The following is a 22,971-nucleotide window of genomic DNA, read 5'->3' as shown; positions in this document are numbered from 1 at the left end:
AAATTTCAGTATCACAAACAGTTTCAGCAGTTTTAGCAGTTTCAGGCAATTTTGCACGCTTTACAATAGGAGTAGAAACATTGCCAACACCAATTATTTTACCATTGATTGTAGGAGGTTTAGCAACATGTGAAGCATCATCATTACTAGTGGTGGTAATAGTCCAAACTTTAGCTACATTATCCTCTTTAGCTAGTTTTTCTTCTCTTTCCCACCTATCATGCAATTCAGCCATCAATCTAATATTGTCATTAATTCGAAATTGTATGGAGTTTGTTGTAGCAAATGACTTAATATATTTATCTTCATTAGGCATAAATTTCAATTTTAAAAGATCAACATCAGCAGCAAGACTATCAACCTTAGAAGCAAGAATATCAATTTTACCAAGCTTTTCTTCAACAGATTTGTTAAAAGCAGTTTGTGTACTAATGAATTTTTTAAGCATGACTTCAAGACCAGAGGGTACATTCCTACTATTGTTGTAAGAATTACCATAAGAACTACCATAACCATTACCAATATTAGAAGGATATGGCCTATAGTTGTTACCAGAATTATTCCTATAAGCATTGTTGTTGAAAATATTATTTTTAATGAAGTTCACATCAACATGTTCTTCTTGGGCAACCAATGCAGCTAAAGGAACATTATTAGGATCAACATTAGATCTACCATTCACAAGCATAGACATAATAGCATCAATCTTATCACTCAAGGAAGAGGTTTCTTCAACAGAATTTACCTTCTTACCTTGTGGAGCCTTTCAGTGTGCCATTTAGAGTAATTGATCATCATATCATCAAGAAGCCTTGTTGCCGCCCCCAAGGTGATGGACATAAAAGTACCTTCAGCAGCTGAATCCAATAGGTTCCGCGAAGAAAAAATCAATCCTGCATGAAAGGTTTGGATGATCATCCAAGTAGTTAGTCCATGGGTAGGGCAATTCTTTACCAAAGATTTCATTCTTTCCCATGCTTGAGCAACATGTTCATTATCCAATTTCCTAAAATTCATTATGCTACTTCTCAAAGATATAATTTTAGCGGGAGGATAATATCTACCAATGAAAGCATCTTTACATTTAGTCCATGAATCAATACTATTTTTAGGCAAAGATAGCAACCAATCTTTAGCTCTTCCTCTTAAGGAGAAAGGAAACAATTTTAGTTTTATAATGTCTCCATCTACATCCTTATACTTTTGCATTTCACATAGTTCAACAAAATTATTAAGATGGGCAGCAGCATCATCAGAACTAACACCAGAAAATTGCTCTCTCATAATAAGATTTAGTAAAGCAGGTTCAATTTCATAAAATTCTGCTGTAGTAGCAGGTGGAGCAATAGGTGTGCATAGGAAATCATTATTATTTGTGCTAGTGAAGTCACACAACTTAGTATTCTCAGGAGTACCTGTGATAACCCTGATTTTTAAGTTATTAATTATTGTGAGTTGTAAAATAATTAGTTTTGAATCGTTTATTTTTTTTGGCTAATCTTTAGTATTCAAATTGGGTGTTGATTTCTATATACAAAATAAATTATAGAGTTTATAAAGATGATAAGATGACTTTTTGTGCATGACTTATGGTACTACAAATGCATGCATCGATGGAGCTACTACTTCGTATGTGCATGTCCGAATGTATTTAAATAAGTATGCTTGTCTAGTGTACTAGCTATAGTAGAGTATGATCTTTGACTTGCCTGAAGAAGCAACGTGGCTCGGTGTGAGAAGGTCTAGATGATGTGTTGGCAGCATTCTAGTGGGCTTGAAGTAGCTAGTATATGCCTGGATTTCTGCATGACAGCCAGCTTGAAGAGCTAGTAGCACTTGGTCAGCTGCAGGGACGTCGGCCTGATATCTAAAGGTATAAACGTTGCACCCCCATGGGGCATGGAGAGACTATCCACGATAGGGCAAGTGGCGCGTGATGCTTGGGCGCTGGCCTCGTTTTGTCTCCACCAGTTGGGCCACGCGTCACAATGCGATTTGATTAGCAGTTACATTAGAGGAGAAAAGGGGGTCTGCGTCTCTCTCAATCCCCAATCCTCTCGATTTCGTTTCTCCCCAATCCCCTCCACCTCTGGACCAAGGAAGGAGGAGCACGGAGCTGCGCCCGCTGTCCCCGCCGTCCTCACCAAAGGACGCCAGGACGGAGGTGTTGCGGTCGAGGTGGGAGCCTCCAGCTTGTGCTGCTCCACGCGAGTAGAAGCAGTGCTCCATGGGCAAGGCGGCTGATGCAGAGAGAGGAGAGGAGATGAAGCAACGCCGTCTCGTCATCGCCGGGAGTAGTTTGGCCTCACGCCGCCGTGCTGTCGCCCGGAGCAACGCTACCTCGCACCGCTGATGTAGCCCCCAATCTCAGTCTCCACCGGACCCGAGCAACAGTGAGGGGAGCGGCGCCGTCGGCGGCCTCATACCTCACCGTCCCAGCTGACGATTCGAGGTGACGGCCATTATGCTTACTCTCCTTCTCGATCCCGTAGTTTTTTCGATTTTCTTTTCTTCTATTATCTTGAGGGAAACCCTACCTCTTTTGAGGGAAACCCTAGCTCTAATTTCCTTCTTAACAGAAACCTGCTACACGTTTACTTGTTGAAGACAACGGTCAGAGAAGAAGATGCTGACATGGAATTAGATGGTACAAATTTATGAAAAATTTGGCACATCGGTATAGATCTGGAGAAGGCTGGTTTGAATACATGTAGTGCTTGAATTTGTCTTCTGGGCTTATTTTATCCTCCAAACGATATTCGAGCCAGTCAGGTTCGACAACTATGGCAGCGGCAACCATGTGTTCGATTTGTTGGCTTCAGGCATGGCACCTCGGCCCGGAGATCAATGGTGATGAGGAGCAGGTGCAGTCATCTTTGCGGCACTTGCGCTGATCCGACAGTGAGGCACGTTCAGCCAGGACCAAGGTAAAGCCCCCCTTCTTCCTCGCTCTACATTCATGTTGGTTCTTCTTTGTGAATCATTTTGCTATCAATGTTATTTTTTGGGGCCTAGCAAGGTAACTTACCAAATCCCAATTTATGCTCTACTTGTGTGTGACCATGTGTGCTTGCTACTACGCGTGTGTGCTTCGCTAGCTGTCTGCTTGTTTGCTTGCTGGTGTGCTAATGCTCTACTGACTTGCTTGCTGCCTACTAGGTTGGTTTTTCGACATGGACTACTAGGTTGGTGATTGATGCTCCTGTTATTTTACTTGAGGTGTGCATGGTTCAGGATGGATTTCTGGTTTGGGGTGATCTGTTTGGTTAAGGAGCACCAATTTGCCAATGTACCATGACATCGAGAAGAGATGATGATCTCTTCCTCCCTATTTACATCCTCATCTAACCTTTGACTATGTTTTGATTTAATCCCCGCAATTGTTCATGAGATCATGAGAGCATTAATCCATGTAGTGATTTAATCGACAAGCTGTAGGTTAATACCCACTCTATTTGATTTCTTCATGTGAATTATTGTGGCCAGATCTAGAAGATATCAAAAGATTATTGATTTTCAATTATGCAATGCAGAGACGGGAGGCTGCAGGGCTCTGCCTCCTCCAACCCCACCCTCATCGGCGCCCATGGAGGTAAATTAATACAACGATATGTTGAGCCGATGTGAGCTCTTGTCAATTCACAACAAAATGCAGAGAATTTTTTTTTCCACACTCTAAAATTATTTAGTTTCTCTAAATATATTTGCACACATGGGTTAAGTTCTCCTTGCCACTGATTATGCAAGCAATTTGTTCCTCCTGGGTCCTAGAAAGATTTTGAATTATTTAGTTTCTCTAAATAGATGTGCACCCATGGGTTCAGTTCTCCTTGCCACTGATGATACAAACAATTTGTTCTTGGGTCCTAGAAAGATTTTGAAATACAGTGGCTACTACTTGATTTGTTAGGGAAGCATGGTTTCAATGCTCGTGGAATTATGTTTTGTAACATCGCCAAGAAACTATAACTCATCTTTCCCGAATTGAATTTATTTGTAGTTGTACAGCTGCATACCTGCAGTGGTTATGATTTAAGATTCTGGATGTGTGATTAAAATTTATCAGCAGAGGCTAATTTTACTAAATATTCAGTATTTCAGTTCCTTTGTGAATCAGTTCAGCATTAGTAGTGGAATTTCTAGCCAGAATCTTGCTCTTCACGCTGGTAAAGGTTGGACCTTTCTGGTTCGAACCATAGAGATGATTGGGATGTGTCTTCTTTTCTAGAAAAGTATACTTGCAGCTATATCCTCTCATTCAATTGTTTTATGTGTTGCAAAATCCTTCAGGTAATGAAAAGCACAATTTAGTTATCTTCTATACTGCAGATTTTATATTATTTCATTAGCATAAATATGGAAATGCAGGTTCATGGAGAACACTAGGTGGATTTGCTCGCAGTTTTGGACATGGACCTCATCTGTAAGGTAAGGATTTAAAGGTATAACTCGAATCTTGGTTATTTTTTTGAGTATGTACTTCCCTCCCATAGTTTTGAGTATTAAATCTAAAGGTGGTTGAAACTGTATATGAGTCTCTTACCTAAAGTATGCAAGGCGCCAATTAGCTTGAGGTGATAAATAATATCTCATGATCAATACATTTGCTTCTTTGGTAGCATGTTACTGCCTATTTTTCGGATCTTCTTGAGTTGTAATTATAGGAAATACTCAGTTGACAATTATAAATCTTTTTCAGAATGCCTTTAGGTTTCACTAAACAGGCATTGCCTATATGGTTTTTCCTTCCACTGCAGTGGGCCGCATGATACCGTCAGATGTACTAATAATCTCTAAGGTGGTCTCATTATGCGATTCTAAGTGCACTATGTTTCTCAGTTTGTAAGTACGACTCCATCAATCCAAAAGACGTGCACAGTGAGTGCTTCTGCTGTGTTTAAGTGGTGGTTAGTTATGTTTTTCTTGCTCACCCATTTATATAGCTAAATGTCTTCTTGGTCCTGCTTTGGTTTTGTAGGTTACATGATAGGGTTCTTGCTATCCATGATGTTTCTCTTCCAGGTCAGACGAATGCTAAGATTAGTGCGCAACTTGACGTTGAGACAGAGACAAGATGGTAACTCTAAATATCTGAGACCGGTTAGCACCTACAGTGCTATGTTCTGATTATTGTACATGTCTATTACTGTAGGCAACTTGACTTTGAGACAAACACAAGATGGTAACTCTAAATATCTTGAGTCTTCCTCACTGAAATTATCTATTTTTCCTCTGTTCCTTTTATAATCACCTTGCCCGCTTGCTTAATAAAACTAGTCGTCAACCTGTGCACTGCACGGGCTAGAAAGTTTTTGGTGAAGATTAATAAATTTATTGTGCATGGCAGTTTGCAGGATTCAAATATCTTAGGAACATAGAAACACTTCCTATTTTTATATTTTAATTAGTAGTTTCCATCTTTTATTCACTGGTTAATAATCATTTATATTCATACTCTTATTTAATGCAAGAGACATATGATATTCAATTCTGTTACACCTATATCTATGTATTTTTAGTTGTATTGGGTTATAGGAATCTAATTATTCAAAATACATATAATTACTTTTTATGAGATTCAGTAAGATAATTTATTATACAAATTAACGGATTATATGTATTCTATTATCTAAATGTTTCCTGGCCCATAAATACCTATCCGTAGTTTGTGGCATGAGCGATGATGTTTTAGCAATACACATCTACGAACAAATTACATCATGTGCAACAACTAATCACGCGCATGTGCGCTATTTTTTCTCAGAATATTATGCTCGGTATTTCCTTGAAACCCATAATTTTCTTGGATCCTCACAGCATGGGCCAGAAATTATATATTTACTTTTTCTTGTTTTATTAATTCTACAAATAACCAAATATATAAAGTTATGAAATAACAACTTTTCCACAAATTAACTTTACTTCCATATATAACTGTTGTTAACTCTAATTAGCTCTATTAGTTGTTAACCCATGCATTTGCGTGGGCTAGCTTTATTTAGTATTTCTTAGATGCAAAAGTTTGTAAAATTAGAAATATGAAACTGGCATTGATCTAATGTTTCAGCAGTTTTAGACATGAAGTAGTACTATATAAGTTGATAGAGATAAATTGGCGGCACTCTTTTATTTTCTTATGGAGTAGGATGGATCCTTTTTTCTATGACGCTTCAAGAAGAAACTGAAGCTAATTTTAAAAAGTTACTAATCATAAATTAGTACTCCCTACGTCCCATAAAGGATGTCTTGATGTTGTCTACTCTTAGATGTATCCATACACTAAATCGCGTTTAGATAGATCAAAATTTAAAAGAAGTTCAGATATCCTTTGTGTGATGGAGGGAGTATGATTTTACTATCAACATTCTACATTTTTTTTACAAAATTATAACTAAACTGAAACTTTTCATGCTTTATTTCGTGTCATTTTTAGATCACATGTAAAATAACACAATTTTTGTGGGGTTCATTCTTGTGCTCTTTTTTCTAGAAAATCGAAGTTTTTTATTACTTACATCGCAATTGCATGCAACCTAATTTTTTCATATATTCCCTGTACCCAAGAATAGAACACAAATCAAGTCATATTTTTTCTTATCCTTGAAAAAATAAAAATACTTCGTATGTAGTATACTGATCATCCCATATGCAAAAGAAGTTAATTAAAATAGAAAGAGTGCATCATACTATCGATTTTTTCTGGTTAATTTAACATGTATATAAACCTATTCTCGTGTCGAAGTCCGAGAATATTGCCTATCATAAACAATACACGTCCTTTCAAACCGAGCACTGAGTTTGTATGGCAATTTTTGTTTCCATGTATTTTTGTGGGAGAATATGTATCCGACAAATTTTTGAAAGGACTGTCCGTCAGGCAGTGATGCCCAAATCCACAGATATTACCTATCGTGAGAATTACACTGTCTCTTTAGACAAAGCGCAGAATTTGTATTAATATAATTTTTGTTTGCATGTGTTTTTATGGAGAACGCGTACCTGATCAATTTAAAGGTACCTGAACTATTTTCAAAAGCAGCGTACGTACCCAGGACTTATAGACTTCCCATAATTTGCAGGAAAAAAAAACTTAGGAACCATATATACACGGTAGAAGTAGTAATCTGCCGGGACTCTTATGGCCGGCCGGTACAACTTTCCAAGAATCCCTGCGGGAGGGATATCTTGGCTGTTTACGTGAACATGTGTCTACCACTTAAATTTATGTCTCCTCAGAGTTAACGTGAGACGTTTTATTGTGGAATAAATAAATTAGTTAACGTGTCTACGTAACAACCTATGTGACATTAAAAATTGCGACTTTCTAAATTAATCACAGCCGTAAATTCTAGATCTAATTGTCTTAATTATTCTGATGATGTGGATTAATGTGGTGTCTCGTATGGTGCCTCCAATTAGTAAATATAAGATAGCGTGGTCACAAACAAATAAGATGGGTTTATGTGCCTGGTCTGCCTGCTATTGAGATCACAAAGAATCTCTTTGTTGTAGCCACTAAGAATACACTCGCCGTTTTTCCTACAACCTTATTTGCTAAATTTGATTTTATTATTCATATACCATGCGCTGATAGATTGTTAGTTCACATGTTTAGGTTGTTTGTTCTTCAGAGGTTATTTCTTAGATTTTTATTTATTATGGATCAAAAGCAAATATCTTAATGTAAAACAAGAAACATTGATGATTAGAAAGACATACTAGCTTGGACCCAAATACGATTATTAGAGCATACTATATATTGTGAGCCTGTTGCTGAAATAGACCGGGTCATAAGTGAAAGTTTACAACTGATTGATTTTCTTTTGTTCATATGAAACCCAGTTTTTGATAGTACCAAGAAGAGAAATATAATTAGTGCCTCTACAGAGTGACGAATAGGCAGCTTACCTATAGTTTAGTATTTCTTTATAATTGAGTTTTTGAACTAATCCGCTACTATTTCCTTTTTTGACTCTTTTGTAGGTTCAGGTTCTAATAAATATTTGCCTTGGTCAAAGCAAAGCAGTTACAAAGTTGATACCCATTTTGCTAGAATATCCAGCTTCGGTTTTGGTTATCTGCACGTTTCTCATATCCTTTTGTGAGCCAACTTAACTTTTGAATATTCATTCTTGTATTGGAAGCTAACCACAATCTTTTGGGGCGTCTGTTATGCTTTGGATTACTTGCAAGATCGCGGATGTTTCAAGATAGTGGACACGGGTCACATCTTCCCTTGTTATGAAGGATTTTGTTGCTGAAGTTATACAACTTGGTCATAGGTGGCTCTATGGTGTTCTGGCCTTGCGAGCTTGTGGTCGGCCAGCGCAGAAAAGGTGTGCTGCAGCCTGAAATGCCAGCATGCAGCCGGCGGCCGTCGAGGAAACTCAAGCACACTTGCCTCTTCTACTGTAGACCAAGGTATATGTTCTCTCTGGTACTATAATTTTCGTCTCTTATAAATTAAATTATGAACACTTGCTGCACATCAACAAGCAATGTTTTTCAGCAATCAAACTTTTATATGCTCTGCAATTGTAAGCTTTTTAATCGATCTGAATTTCGCATCTACACTTCTTCCTTTTAGTTAATTGGTTCTCTCTCCACAATTGGTGTGTGCTGCTACGTATGACTGCAAACCTAACATAATTTAGCTTTCTCTTAATTCTCCATTAGATTTACTTCTATTCTCTGTTATATTTCCAAGTCTATTTAAGCATGATCACAGTTACTAATTTTCTTGCGTTTAGCTTTCTCTTACTATCCCCATTATATTTACTTCCATGGCATTTCTCTCTAAGAAGCTATTACTTGCCAAATTTTATCTTTGCACTATTATATACTCTGAGGGATATCGCTGGAAATTTTGGTTCTTTGACTAAAAAGGGTTTGATTCATTTGTGCGACTTTTCTTAGAATCCGTGTGACCTGCAAAGCACTCATCTGTGCGACCTACAAAACTGTCATGCATGTTATTCTGAATTATTTGGACTGGTTGGTCTAAAAGGTAACGAGTAACAACACACGTGTATGGATGCTCAAACAATCAACTCCTCATTGATAGCTCATTTTCACGGCCACACATTCAATTCACTGAGGTTAGATTTCTAATTCTTTTGGTGTTGATTATGCAGTAATGTTGCTTGTGCATCTCAATTCAGTAGGGGTCATCTGCAAAGGTCATTTTTGTTTCTAGAGGCATATGCCAAACCCATGACTTAAATAATTTGAGACCACTGGATTTTTAAGATTTTTAAACTGTTCTTCGCCATTGTTCTGTGTCTGAAAACTGTTCGTGTAGCCTATGAGGGAACCTACTGAACAGTCGTATCAGTCATGCAATTTCATGTGTAGTGATTGCTCTCTTTCCTACCGAGATAGATGCTATTGGTGTGTATACTTATATGTGATGATGCCATGATTGTCTACCCTCTAATGCTTGATTATTTTTTGAACATGCGCTTTCTTGCATAATTTCGATTTCAGAAGTAAAGGGGATTGAAATTATATTTTCTTGTTTCATTTTAATTTAGGTGACATAGGATTGTGACCAATTGGTACATAGACAATGCCATTTCTGACCTGAAGGGGAAATGAGAATAAGAGTGCAGTCCGTATCAATTATATTTAGCCAACTTGGATGTCCACTAAAACTAAATCCATCTGTCATGTATATCAACTGTGATCCTATTAACTTTATGTCAGAAAATACCAGGTTGCTTAAAAGGGTGGATTTCACCGATTTGAAATTCAGCTTGTTTTTCTTGGTTATGAGCTAAAAGCTTCTACTGATAGGCTGAAAAGTAAATCACTTGACCATATCAATTTACATCAATCAAAAACACTTATGGTTGCCAATGCCGTTAGGATTTGTCTGCAGCTCCTGGTGATCTTGGCCAGCAGATCAGATGGACTTTTGGGCAAAAAGATACCTTCAGATCACTTAGTATATTTATTATTCTTCAATGTTCTCCTTTGTTTTTTAGAAATGCTTTATGATTTTGATGTTGTTTCTTTTTCCGTGATCTTAAATAAGTTCTGGTTTAGTTATCTGTTTTGGTTTTTGTTAGTATAAGAAAACTACACAGATGGTCATGCTCTCAATCCTTCTTTGTTCAACTTGATTTTTATTTCTCAGGTTAATCATGTGCTCTTTACATAGATATTTCAGAAGCATATCACAGGGTTTCTCCGCTTGAACTGGTAATGATAAATCTCCACAGCTGTATTTTTTTTTTGTTCCCATATATCCAGTCGTCCAAGATACACCTATTAGTTAGACTTACAGAGTTTTTGAGTAGGTGCACTATTTTTTTTACAGGTTAAGTGTTGGTTTTCATCATTCTGTGGGACAGAAACATTTCACTGTCAATTTTTGAAAGCATACCATCTATCATCGGTGAGATTATCGTACAACCATGTGTGTATATGTTTTGTTTGCAGATGTCAACTCCACTATTTCATCCTCTGTTCTATCATTTAGTTCAGATATATGACTAATATAATCTTTCCCTCTTTCACTGCCACTCCCTTTATTTTGGAGAGTTGTTATAAATAATCACCATACTAACTCTCTGTATGTAGTGCAAAAATTATTTAGTTCACATTCAAACCTAGGGTGGCATTAAGTAGCTGACGTTTGTCGATCTACCAACCCAATATATAAATAATTTGTTCTATTCTTGATAGAAATTTCAATACTAGGTACCTTAAATGCAGAAATATTTTATTTGATATCCCCATCTCTCACAGATGCTCCAGACAATAGGTACATATCACCCGGGAGCATATGCTCCCGGTTTTCAAACTTTGTTTTAAATAAACTTTGTTTTAAATACGCTTTCAAAATGTTTAAAATATCAAACACAAAATTTAGTGGGTACATCTCAAAATTGTACACGTTCACAAAGTGGTTTGTTTGTAAAAAGACAAATTTTTCTGTAAAAAAGGTTCTGTACGAGATGGGTTGTTTGTCTTTTTCACACAAGTCACAAAAAATGTCGTTCTTTTGCAAAACTTGATGTGCGCACGTAAAATGTCGATACGTAAGCGAGAAAATTTTGTTAACATATCAAAATGTTTTTTCGGTGGCAGGAGCATATGCTCCCATTTGCCGAATTGAATTCCTGCATATCTCTAACCTATCTTTTAGAGTTGCCCCATACAATAGATATATATCCTGGAGTCTTCCTTCCATGAAGTGTAGGGTGTCAAGCGGCGTCCCGCATAATCAAAACTAGAGCAAACTGAACCTGTAACTGATGCAAAATTAGCAGTGTTAGTGAAAAGATTTGTCCCGCATCCCGCCCTGCTTGACACCCTACTGAAGATCAATTTCCCAGTTTATATGATCCAGAATATGGGTAACAGGGTGTGCGCTACTTGTGTATATGTATTGTCTCTTATATTCCTGCTTTAGCTTTTACGAACCATATGGATGAAGTGTTCTATCCTTAAAAATTAAATATGTCAATAAAACATCACTATTTTTCTTCCCGTCCTCATGTCCTGTAAAATAGACTATTGCCAACCTTTTCTTTATCCATTCAACACGATATTGTGCTGCTCTTGACTACCGTATGGTATGATATCACCTGAATATTGTCTTTGTTGTTACTTAACAGTCAGCTGTTACATGGAGGTTGTCAAAATTCTAACCAATGTCATGATCCAAGTCATGCTCCATGCTCCAGGACATGCTGAAGAAACTGCAACTGCCCAATCAAATAGCAGTCGGACCACAAAATATATGGTGCTGAGTGAAAGGAAATACTGAAAAATTATAACCAGAATGGGCTTGTCATTAAAGATTATGCTACCGCTTCTATGTACAATATATTTCTCTACATTTCCTTTACGTCTATTTATCACTAATTACTACTTATTATCAGCTTGTACTGCTTAACTAATCTGTGTAATTTTGTGTTGGTCCCAGTAATTAAGTCAACTACATTCTCTTTGTTCCCTTTTCGAAAAATATAATATTTTACAAAACATTAATCAGTGTGGAAGATAATTTTATTAGCTATGTCGAGTCCTCTAAAGACTGTCCTTTGTAATTGACATGTACATACGAATTAGGTTCCCGCTGCAAGTCCCCTTATCCAACTGTGTGGATATTGCTTTTGCCATTCGTTCTTGCTAAGTTATTTTTGTACTTCCCTTTTTAAACGACTAAGTTCTGTGTATCTTCGCTACTGCCTACTCACATTAGATTTTCATATACATGGTTAATATAGTGGTTGCCAAATTATTATTTATCAGTGCGAAAGTCAGAGAACGTGCTCCAAGGCTCGTCCCTGAAATACTTTTTTCCTACTCCATTTGTAATTTTGTGTTATTTATCCCAAGTTCATCCCTATTGGCTTCATTTTATAAAACTAATAAGAATTATTATTATTATTATTTTTTCACCTAAATTTTATTGTGGTTATAGAAAGTGTACATCGGCACGAGTTTCACGGGATCGTGCGCCAAGGCGCACTTCTAAATCTAGTTTTATGAGCCCAGGGGTCACACAAAGCGTCTAAGCGGCAAGGCGGCGAACGGCCAGGTCCAGTTCACCTTAGATATTTAGTCGATGTCCACACTCTCTGCTTCCTATAAATAGCTGCTGAAGATCGTTACTTTCTCTGCCTACGCACACACTAACACCACGTCGATCAGCTGTTTCAATCGAGAAATAGAGTGCACGCTTGAAAGAAGAACCGGAGTGAAGAGCTGGAGTATTCTTAGACGCATGATCTAGAGTAGCATAGCTGGGGTGTATCTAAACCACGGATGAGGCGTTGCTGGAGTCCATCCACAGAACTAGACCGTATTATTTTACGCTGCGGTTGTTTTGTTGGAGTTCTTGTATTTGAGATAAATTCAGCTGGATTAAGATCTTTCACCGAGGCAAGTAGACCTCTTCCTAATCTTTGACTCCTACAAGTAGTTCCTTTGCTACTTGTTGATATTCTGTTGAGGTGCTAGTACTGCTACTTGCACCATATTCTGTTAATCCTGCTTAATCCTAAGGTTGTTATTCATTCTATTTCTTATTTGATTTGTTATCGTACCTGATATTGTTGCACTGAGATTATTGGTCATGTTTGATCATTGTGTTGTTGGAGAGAGACGGGTAGTCATCTCCGACTTTCAGAGTCGTATTATTTGCGGGAGCTCATGTGGAGCCTTGAGGTTATTGACGTAAAGATAGTGATTTGTATCACTTACCTGCGAATATCCTAATCTTGTTGTATTGGTATCACGACGGCAAACATATTGTACCGGTCACAGTTCAGGTATGGGACTGTCTGTGTTCTCCACTGGGGACGGCCTCTGTTCGGGAACGTGTCGGTGATGGATCCGTAGGAGCGATCGACATCAGTAGGTCAGAGCGTCCGGGTCTTAGCGGGTAAAAAGGGCACTGCTTAGCTAGCGTCGGTGGAGCTAGTCAAGACTGTCGATGTCGGAGTACCCCTCTACAGAGCGTATAAGTGTGGATATTCACCCCTGTGACTCCCGGGTTGGGAAGCTTGCTGTCATGTGTGATGCTAATATATTCCTTGTCCATTTCCATTAAGTTCCATTCCTTTGTTATATCCATGATATCCGGTTCCGACTGACAGTTTGTTATTCTCCTTTGATTCCGCTAATCCCTTGATCATCTCTTGTTTCCTTGTTGTATCTACTTGCTGAGTATGCCCTCATACTCACCCTTGCCTCTTCCATTTCTTTTGCAGAATTAGGTCTTGTTTGAAGATGATGGCAAAGCGTAGACTTAGTGTACGGGAAGGGAAAATAAATATGTATTATGACTTGTGTAATAGAAAAGATAGGAAATAAAGTGTTCTTTAGCTTGTAAATATGTTTTTCTTTGAGCCTTACATGTTTATAATCGTGAGGTTATAAGTATGTGGCGTTGTCACGACTAGGCCCGGTTTCGGGGCGTGACAATTTAGTGGTATCAGAGCTTAGGCTAAATAAGAAATAAAATTTTGCAACCAATGTGGGTTTAACTAATGGGGTAGTTTAGGCACGTGAGCTAGAAGCGTTTGATTTATATGTGTTGTATGTTGATCTAGCTTTCTTTGCATAGCTAAATCTTTTGTTTCATTGATGTTTTTATTAAATAAAATCGTGAATGTTAGTCTTAGAAAATATTTGTTTGTTTTGGTGTGGGAATTTCGAGGACGAAATTCAAATAAGGTGGGTAGGATGTGATAACCCTGATTTTTAAGTTATTAATTATTGTGAGTTGTAAAATAATTAGTTTTGAATCGTTTATTTTTTTGTCTAATCTTTAGTATTCAAATTGGGTGTTGATTTCTATATACAAAATAAATTATAGAGTTTATAAAGATGATAAGATGACTTTTTGTGCATGACTTATGGTACTACAAATGCATGCATCGATGGAGATACTACTTCGTATGTGCATGTCCGAATGTATTTAAATAAGTATGCTTGTCTAGTGTACTAGCTATAGTAGAGTGTGATCTTTGACTTGCCTGAAGAAGCAACGTGGCTCGGTGTGAGAAGGTCTAGATGATGTGTTGGCAGCATTCTAGTGGGCTTGAAGTAGCTAGTATATGCCTGGATTTCTGCATGACAGCCAGCTTGAAGAGCTAGTAGCACTTGGTCAGCTGCAGGGACGTCGGCCTGATATTTTATGAGCCCAGGGGTCACACGAAGCGTCTAAGCGGCAAGGCGGCGAACGGCCAGGTCCAGTTCACCTTAGATATTTAGTCGATGTCCACACTCTCTGCTTCCTATAAATAGCTGCTGAAGATCGTTACTTTCTCTGCCTACACACACACTAACACCACGTCGATCAGCTGTTTCAATCGAGAAATAGAGTGCACGCTTGAAAGAAGAACCGGAGTGAAGAGCTGGAGTATTCTTAGACGCATGATCTAGAGTAGCATAGCTGGGGTGTATCTAAACCACGGATGAGGCGCTGCTGGAGTCCATCCACAGAACTAGGCCGTATTATTTTACGCTGCGGTTGTTTTGTTGGAGTTCTTGTATTTGAGATAAATTCAGCTGGATTAAGATCTTTCACCGAGGCAAGTAGACCTCTTCCTAATCTTTGACTCCTACAAGTAGTTCCTTTGCTACTTGTTGATATTCTGTTGAGGTGCTAGTACTGCTACTTGCACCATATTCTGTTAATCCTGCTTAATCCTAAGGTTGTTATTCATTCTATTTCTTATTTGATTTGTTATCGTACCTGATATTGTTGCACTGAGATTATTGGTCATGTTTGATCATTGTGTTGTTGGAGAGAGACGGGTAGTCATCTCCGACTTTCAGAGTCGTATTATTTGCGGGAGCTCATGTGGAGCCTTGAGGTTATTGACGTCAAGATAGTGATTTGTATCACTTACCTGCGAATATCCTAATCTTGTTGTATTGGTATCACGACGGCAAACATATTGTACCGGTCACAGTTCAGGTATGGGACTGTCTGTGTTCTCCGCTGGGGACGGCCTCTGTTCGGGAACGTGTCGGTGATGGATCCGTAGGAGCGATCGACATCAGTAGGTCAGAGCGTCCGGGTCTTAGCGGGTAAAAGGGCACTGCTTGGCTAGCGTCGGTGGAGCTAGTCAAGACTGTCGATGTCGGAGTACCCCTCTGCAGAGCGTATAAGTGTGGATATTCACCCCTGTGACTCCCGGGTTGGGAAGCTTGCTGTCATGTGTGATGCTAATATATTCCTTGTCCATTTCCGTTAAGTTCCATTCCTTTGTTATATCCATGATATCCGGTTCCGACTGACAGTTTGTTATTCTCCTTTGATTCCGCTAATCCCTTGATCATCTCTTGTTTCCTTGTTGTATCTACTTGCTGAGTATGCCCTCATACTCACCCTTGCCTCTTCCATTTCTTTTGCAGAATTAGGTCTTGTTTGAAGATGATGGCAAAGCGTAGACTTAGTGTACGGGAAGGGAAAATAAATATGTATTATGACTTATGTAATAGAAAAGATAGGAAATAAAGTGTTCTTTAGCTTGTAAATATATTTTTCTTTGAGCCTTACATGTTTATAATCGTGAGGTTATAAATATGTGGCGTTGTCAAGACTAGGCCCGGTTTTGGGGCGTGACAGTACCCGTTTTAACAGTAATAAAGATAAGTAAAGCAAACTAAATAAAGTAAATGCAAGTAACTATTTTTTTGTCTTTTTGATATAAAGAACGTAAACAAGAAACTAAATAAAGTAAATGCAAGTAACTAATTTTTTTTGTATTTTTGATATAGAGAAAGCAAACAAAGCAGTAAATAAAGTAAAGTAAAGCAAGACAAAAACAAAGTAAAGAGATTGGATGTGGGAGACTCCCCTTGCAGCGTGTCTTGATCTCCCCGACAACGGCGCCAGAAAAAGAGCTTGATAACGTGTGAAGCACACGTCCGTTGGGAACCCCAAGAGGAAGGTGTGATGCGTACAGCAGCAAGTTTTCCCTCAGTAAGAAACCAAGGTTATCGAACCAGTAGGAGTCAAGGGCCACGTGAAGGTTGTTGGTGACGGAGTGTAGTGCGGCGCAACACCAGGGATTCCGGCGCCAACGTGGAACCTGCACAACACAATCAAAATACTTTGCCCCAACGTAACAGTGAGGTTGTCAATCTCACCGGCTTGCTGTAAACAAAGAATTAAACGTATGGTGTGGAGAATGATGTTTGTTTGCGAAGAACAACAGAGAACAGAGTTTGCAGTAGATTGTATTTCAGATGTAAAAGAATGGACCGGGGTCCACAGTTCACTAGTGGTGTCTCTCCAATAAGAAATAGCATGTTGCGTGAACAAATTACAGTTGGGCAATTGACAAATAAAGAGGGCATAACAATGCACATACATATCACGATGACTAATATGAGATTTAATTAGGGCATTACGACAAAGTACATAGACCGCTATCCAGCATGCATCTATGCCTAAAAAGTCCACCTTCAGGTTAGCATCCGCACCCCTTTCAGTATTAAGTTGCAAACAACAGACAATTGCATTAAGTATGGTGCGTAATGTAATCAACACAAATATCCTTAGACAAAGCATTGATATTTTATCCCTAGTGGCAACAGCATATCCACAACCTTAGAACTTTCTATCACTGTCCCAGATTCAATGGAGGCATGAACCCACTATCGAGCATAAATACCCCCTCTTGGAGTCACAAGTATCAACTTGGCCAGAGCCTCTACTAGCAACGGAGAGCATGCAAGAACATAAACAACACATATATGATAGATCAATAATCAACTTGACATTGTATTCCACATTCATCGGATCCCAACAAACACAACATGTAGCATTACAAATAGACGATCTTGATCATGATAGGCAGCTCACAAGATCTAACATGATAGCACAAGAGGAGAAGACAACCATCTAGCTACTTATATGAACCCATAGTCCAAGGATGAACTACTCACACATCAGTCCGGAGGCGATCATGGTGATGTAGAGTCCTCCGGGCGATGATTCCCCTCTCCGGCAGGGTGCCGGAGGCGATCTCCTGAATCCCCCGAGATGGGATTAGCGGCGGCGGCGTCTCTGGAACTTTTTCCATATCGTGGCTCTCGGTAATAAGGTTTTCGCGACGGAGAGTATAAGTAGGCGGAAGGGCATAGTCGGGGGGCTCACGAGGGGCCCACACACTAGGGCGGCGCGGGCCCCTCCTTGGCCGCGCCGCCTTATGGTGTCGGCACCCCGTGGCCCCACTTCGTATCTCCTTCGGTCTTCTGGAAGCTCCGTGGAAAAATAAGACCCTGGGCGTTTGTTTCGTCCAATTCCGAGAATATTTCCTTTGTAGGATTTCTCAAACCAAAAACAGCACAAAACAGGAACTGGCGCTTCGGCATCTCGTTAATAGGTTAGTGCCGGAAAATGCATATAAATGATGTAAAGTGTGTATAAAACATGTGAGTATTGTCATAAAAGTAGCATGGAACATAAGAAATTATAGATACGTTTGAGACGTATCACCTACCTTCTATGTGGTATTTCTCTGCCATTCCAAAGTAAATTACTTGAGTGCTACCTTTAAAACTAGCCTTATGGTAAAGAATATTCGCATGTTCCATGCTAGTTTTATGACAATACTCACATGTTTTACATACACTTTATATCATTTATATGCATTTTCCGGCACTAACCTATTAACGAGATGCCGAAGCGTCAGTTCCTGTTTTGTGCTGTTTTTGGTTTCAGAAATCCTACACAGGAAATATTCTCGGAATTGGACGAAACGAACGCCCAGGGTCTTATTTTTCCACGGAGCTTCCGAAGACCGAAGAGGATACGAAGTGGGGCCACGAGGCGCCCTAACCATAGGGCGGCGCGGCCAAGGAGGGGCCCGCGCCGGCCTATGGTGTGGGGCTCCCGTGCCTCCTCCGACTCTGCCCTTCCGCCTACTTAAACTCTCTGTCGCGAAAACCCTATTACCGAGAGCCACGATACGGAAAAAGTTCCAGACGCCGCCGCCGCCAATCCCATCTCGGGGATTCAGGAGATCGCCTCCGGCACCCTGCCGGAGAGGGGAATCATCACCCGGAGGACTCTACATCATCATGATCGCCTCCGGACTGATGTGTGAGTAGTTCATCCTTGGACTATGGGTCCATAGCAGTAGCTAGATGGTTGTCTTCTCCTCATTGTGCTATCATGTTAGATCTTGTGAGTTGCCTATCATGATCAAGATCGTCTATTTGTAATGCTACATGTTGTGTTTGTTGGGATCCGATGAATATGGAATACTATGTCAAGTTGATTATTGATCTATCATATATGTGTTGTTTATGATCTTGCATGCTCTCCGTTGCTAGTAGAGGCTCTGGCCAAGTTGATACTTGTGACTCCAAGAGGGAGTATTTATGCTCGATAGTGGGTTCATGCCTCCATTGAATCTGGGACAGTGACATAAAGTTCTAAGGTTATGGATGTGCTGTTGCCACTAGGGATAAAACATCAATGCTTTGTCTAAGGATATTTGTGTTGATTACATTACGCACCATACTTAATGCAATTGTCTGTTATTTGCAACTTAATACTGGAAGGGATGCGGATGCTAACCCGAAGGTGGACTTTTTAGTCATAGATGCATGCTGGATAGCGGTCTATGTACTTTGCCATAATGCCCTAAGTAAATATCATATTAGTCATCATGATATGTATGTGGATTGTTATGCCCTCTCTATTTGTCAATTGCACAACTGTAATTTGTTCACCCAACATGCTATTTATCTTATTGGAGAGACACCACTAGTGAACTGTGGACCCCGGTCCATTATTTTACATATGAAATACAATCTAGTGCAATCTCTGTTCTCTGTTGTTCTTCGCAAGCAAACATCATTCTCCACACCGTACGTTTAATCCTTTGTTTTCAGCAAGCCGGTGAGATTGACAACCTCACTGTTAAGTTGGGGCAAAGTATTTTGATTGTGTTGTGCAGGTTCCACGTTGGTGCCGGAATCCCTGGTGTTGCACCGCACTACACTCCTTCACCAACAACCTTCACATGACCTTCATCTCCTACTGGTTCGACAACCGTGGTTTCTTACTGAGGGAAACTTTCTTCTGTACGCATCACACCTTCCACTTGGGGTTCCCAACGGGTGTGTGCTTTACGCGTCAACAACAAGCATCAAAAATTCTTACATGAGAGTTTACTCATAAAGCAATAAATTCTTAATAAGAGGTTTTGAAGCAACACAAAGGAAGATTTAAGTTTCAGCAATTGTTTTCAACTTTCAACATGCATATCTCATGGATAATTGTCAACACAAAGTAATATGATGAATGCAAATAAGCAAGTATGTAAGAATCAATGCACAGTTGACACAAGTGTTTGCTTCTAAGATAGAAAGGAGTAGGTAAACTGACTCAACATAAAGTAAAAGAAAGGCCCTTCGCAGAGGGAAGCGAGGATTGAATCATGTGCTAGAGCTTTTTAAGTTTTGAAATCATATAGAGAGCATACAAATAAAGTTTTGAGAGGTGTTTGTTGTTGTCAACGAATGGTAGTGGGCACTCTAACTACCTCATCAACCAGACTTTCAAGAGCGGCTCCCATGAAGGACGTTATCTCTACCAGCAAGGTAGATCATCCCTCTTCTCTTTTGTTTACACATGTATTTTAGTTTTATTTATAGATGACACTCCTCCCAACCTTTTTCTTTCACAAACCATGGCTAACTGAATCCTCGGGTGCCTTCCAACATTTCACATACCATGAAGGAGTGTCTATTTGCAAAATTAAGTTGCTTACTGATGAATCAGGGGAAAACATGTGAAGAGAATTATTAAGGAAGGTTAATTAATTGGGGCTGAGAACCCCGTTGCCTGCTCTTTTTGCAAAATTATTGGATAAGCGGATAAGCCACTAGTCCATTGGTGAAAGCTGCCGAACAAGATTGAAAGATAAAACACCACATACTTCCTCATGAGCTATAAAACATTGACACAAATAAGGAGTAATAAAGTTTTGAATTGTTTAAAGGTAGCACATGAAGTATTTACTTGGAATGGCAGTAAAAATACCACATAGTAGGTAGTTATGGTGGACACAAATGGCATAGGTTTTGGCTCAAGGTTTTGGATGCATGAGAAGCATTCCCTCTCAGTACAAGGCTTTGGCTAGCAAGGTTGTTTGAAGCAAACACAAGTATGAACCGGTACAACAAAACTTACATAAGAACATATTGCAAGCATTATAAGACTCTACACTGTCTTCCTTGTTACTCAAACACTTTTACCAGAAAATATCTAGACCTTAGAGAGACCAATCATGCAAACCAAATTTCAACAAGCTCTACGGTAGTTCTCCACTAATAGGTTTAAACTACATGATGCAAGAGATTAAACATGATCTACTTGAGAGCACAAAATAATTGCCAAGTATCAAATTATTCAAGACAATATGAAGCATTTGTTGTTTCCATCCAAATAACAATAAGTGCTGCGACCTTCAGCTTTCGCCATGAATATTAAAGTAAATTAAGAATACAAATGTTCAAATGAAAAAGCGGAGCATGTCTCTCTCCCACACAAGGGTTGCTAGGATCCGAATTTATTCAAACACAAACAAAAATAAAAACACACAGCCGCTCCAAGTAAAGCACATGTGATGTGACGGAATAAAAATATAGTTTCATTAGAGGTGACCTGATAAGTTGTTGATGAAGAAGAGGATGCCTTGGGCATCCCCAAGCTTAGACGATTGAGTCTTCTTGAAATATGCAGGGATAAACCACGGGGGCATCCCCAAGCTTAGACTTTTCACTCTTCTTGATCATATATCATCCTCCTCTCTTGACCCTTGAAAACTTCTGCCACACCAAACTTCTCATAAACTTCATTAGAGGGGTTAGTACTCAAAAAACTTTAATCCACTTTAGTCCTGTAGTGACACATTGCAAGAAATCAATAAAACATTAGCTACAACTCTCCACGTCTAGAAAGCCTTACTTAAAGTCCACAAAAGACAATGCAAAAAACAGAGACAAAATCTGTCAAAACAGAACAGCCAGTAAACATGAATTTTTTAGAGGTACTTACGTTGCTCAAATCAGAAAAATCAAAACTAATGAAAGTTGCGTACATATCTGAGGAACACGCATGAAATTTTGCAGATTTTTTAGAGTCTCCTACAGAGAGATCTACTCAAATTCGTGACAGCTAAAAATCTGTTTCTCGCGAGAAATCCAAATCTAGTATCAACTTTATATTAGAGACTTTACTTGGCACAACAATGCAATAAAATAAAGATAAGGAGAGGTTGCTACAGTAACAACTTCCAAGACACAACAAAACAGTAGAAAAATAAAAACATGGGTTATCTCCCAAGAAGTGCTTTCTTTATAGCCATTAAGATGGGCTCAGTAGACTTTAATGATGCGCACATGGAAAATAGAAAATGAAGCAAAAGGAGCATCAAAAAGCAAATTCAAAACACATTTAAGTCTAACCCACTTCCTGTGCATAGGAATCTTGTACACAAACAAATTCACGAAGAACAAAGTGACAAGCATAGGAAGATAAAATAAGAGTAACTTCAAAAGTTTCAGCATATAGAAAGGTGTTTTAGTACCATGCAAATTTCTACAACCATATTTTCCTCTCTCATAATAATTTTCAGTAGCTTCATGAATAAACTCAACAATATAACTATCACATAAAGCATGCTTTTCATGATCCACAAACACATAATTTTTATCAAGCTCAAAAATAATAGGATCAAAACTTTCAAAACCACTTTTATCAATAATATAACAAGATGATTGATCAATCTCAAAAGATATGGGACTCCTAGATAAAGTCAAGACCTCTCTAATCCCATTTTCATTAGTAGTACAATTAATATTATCAAGTAACTTAGGACCATCATCTAGAGCTTTATCATAAACATTTGCTAAGCAAAACTCTTTAGTACCATGCATTTCGACATCAGGCACAAACAAAGCATTATCATAAGATTTTTAAAAATAACATGGATTATCATAGATAACAGTAGCATAATTATTCTCACAAGTTTTACTCATAGGGAATATTTCTAGAGAATCCACAGGAATAACATTCATCCTCCTTTGGTAAGCATGGAGGACAATCAAATAGTGTAAGAGATAAAGAGTTACTCTCATTAGAAGGTTGGCATGGGTAGCTAATCCATTCTTTCTCCTTTTGTTCATCACTCTCCTCCTCTTTTTCATCCAATGAGCTTTCAGGTTCATCAATTTCTTCTTTCACAGGTTCTTGCAAATTGTGAGTGCATTCTTGTGCATGAACGAGTCTCTCTTTATAATCAATGATATAAGGATTATTGCTGTAATGTTCTACGCAAAAATCAAGGATAGAAGAGACATAATCTTTAAGGTCCTTACAAGCAACACAGGTTTCATAATTTTTAGACATGAAGGATTCTATTTCAGAAGCTCCCATAAATAAAACAAATTGTTCCACTTCTTCGAACCCAAGATGAATAT

The 22,971-nt window shown here is 38.7% G+C and overlaps 2 long non-coding RNA genes across 7 annotated transcripts; both read left to right on the top strand.

Annotated features, from left to right (window-relative positions):
- Nucleotides 1-2,086: 2,086 nt before the first annotated feature.
- LOC124687921 lies at nucleotides 2,087-8,069 on the top strand. 6 transcript variants are annotated; one of them, XR_006998357.1, is made up of 7 exons: nucleotides 2,087-2,452; nucleotides 2,608-2,927; nucleotides 3,534-3,592; nucleotides 4,369-4,442; nucleotides 4,758-4,878; nucleotides 4,979-5,182; nucleotides 7,984-8,069. It is a non-coding gene; the product is annotated as an uncharacterized LOC124687921 (long non-coding RNA). The 6 variants fall into 6 exon arrangements; XR_006998354.1 differs by having other exon boundaries at nucleotides 2,087-2,927; XR_006998362.1 differs by lacking the exons at nucleotides 2,087-2,452; nucleotides 2,608-2,927 and adding an exon at nucleotides 2,941-3,438.
- Nucleotides 8,070-10,165: 2,096 nt separating this feature from the next.
- Nucleotides 10,166-12,024, top strand: LOC124687914. The gene is made up of 2 exons (XR_006998350.1): nucleotides 10,166-10,203; nucleotides 11,642-12,024. It is a non-coding gene; the product is annotated as an uncharacterized LOC124687914 (long non-coding RNA).
- The last annotated feature ends 10,947 nt before the right edge of the window (nucleotides 12,025-22,971 follow it).

The sequence above is a fragment of the Lolium rigidum genome, chromosome 1 (assembly GCF_022539505.1).
Source record: "Lolium rigidum isolate FL_2022 chromosome 1, APGP_CSIRO_Lrig_0.1, whole genome shotgun sequence".
In the NCBI taxonomy this organism is placed as follows: Eukaryota; Viridiplantae; Streptophyta; class Magnoliopsida; order Poales; family Poaceae; genus Lolium; species Lolium rigidum.
Note: the sequence above shows the minus strand (reverse complement) of the source record. Positions and strands in the feature narration are given on the sequence as shown.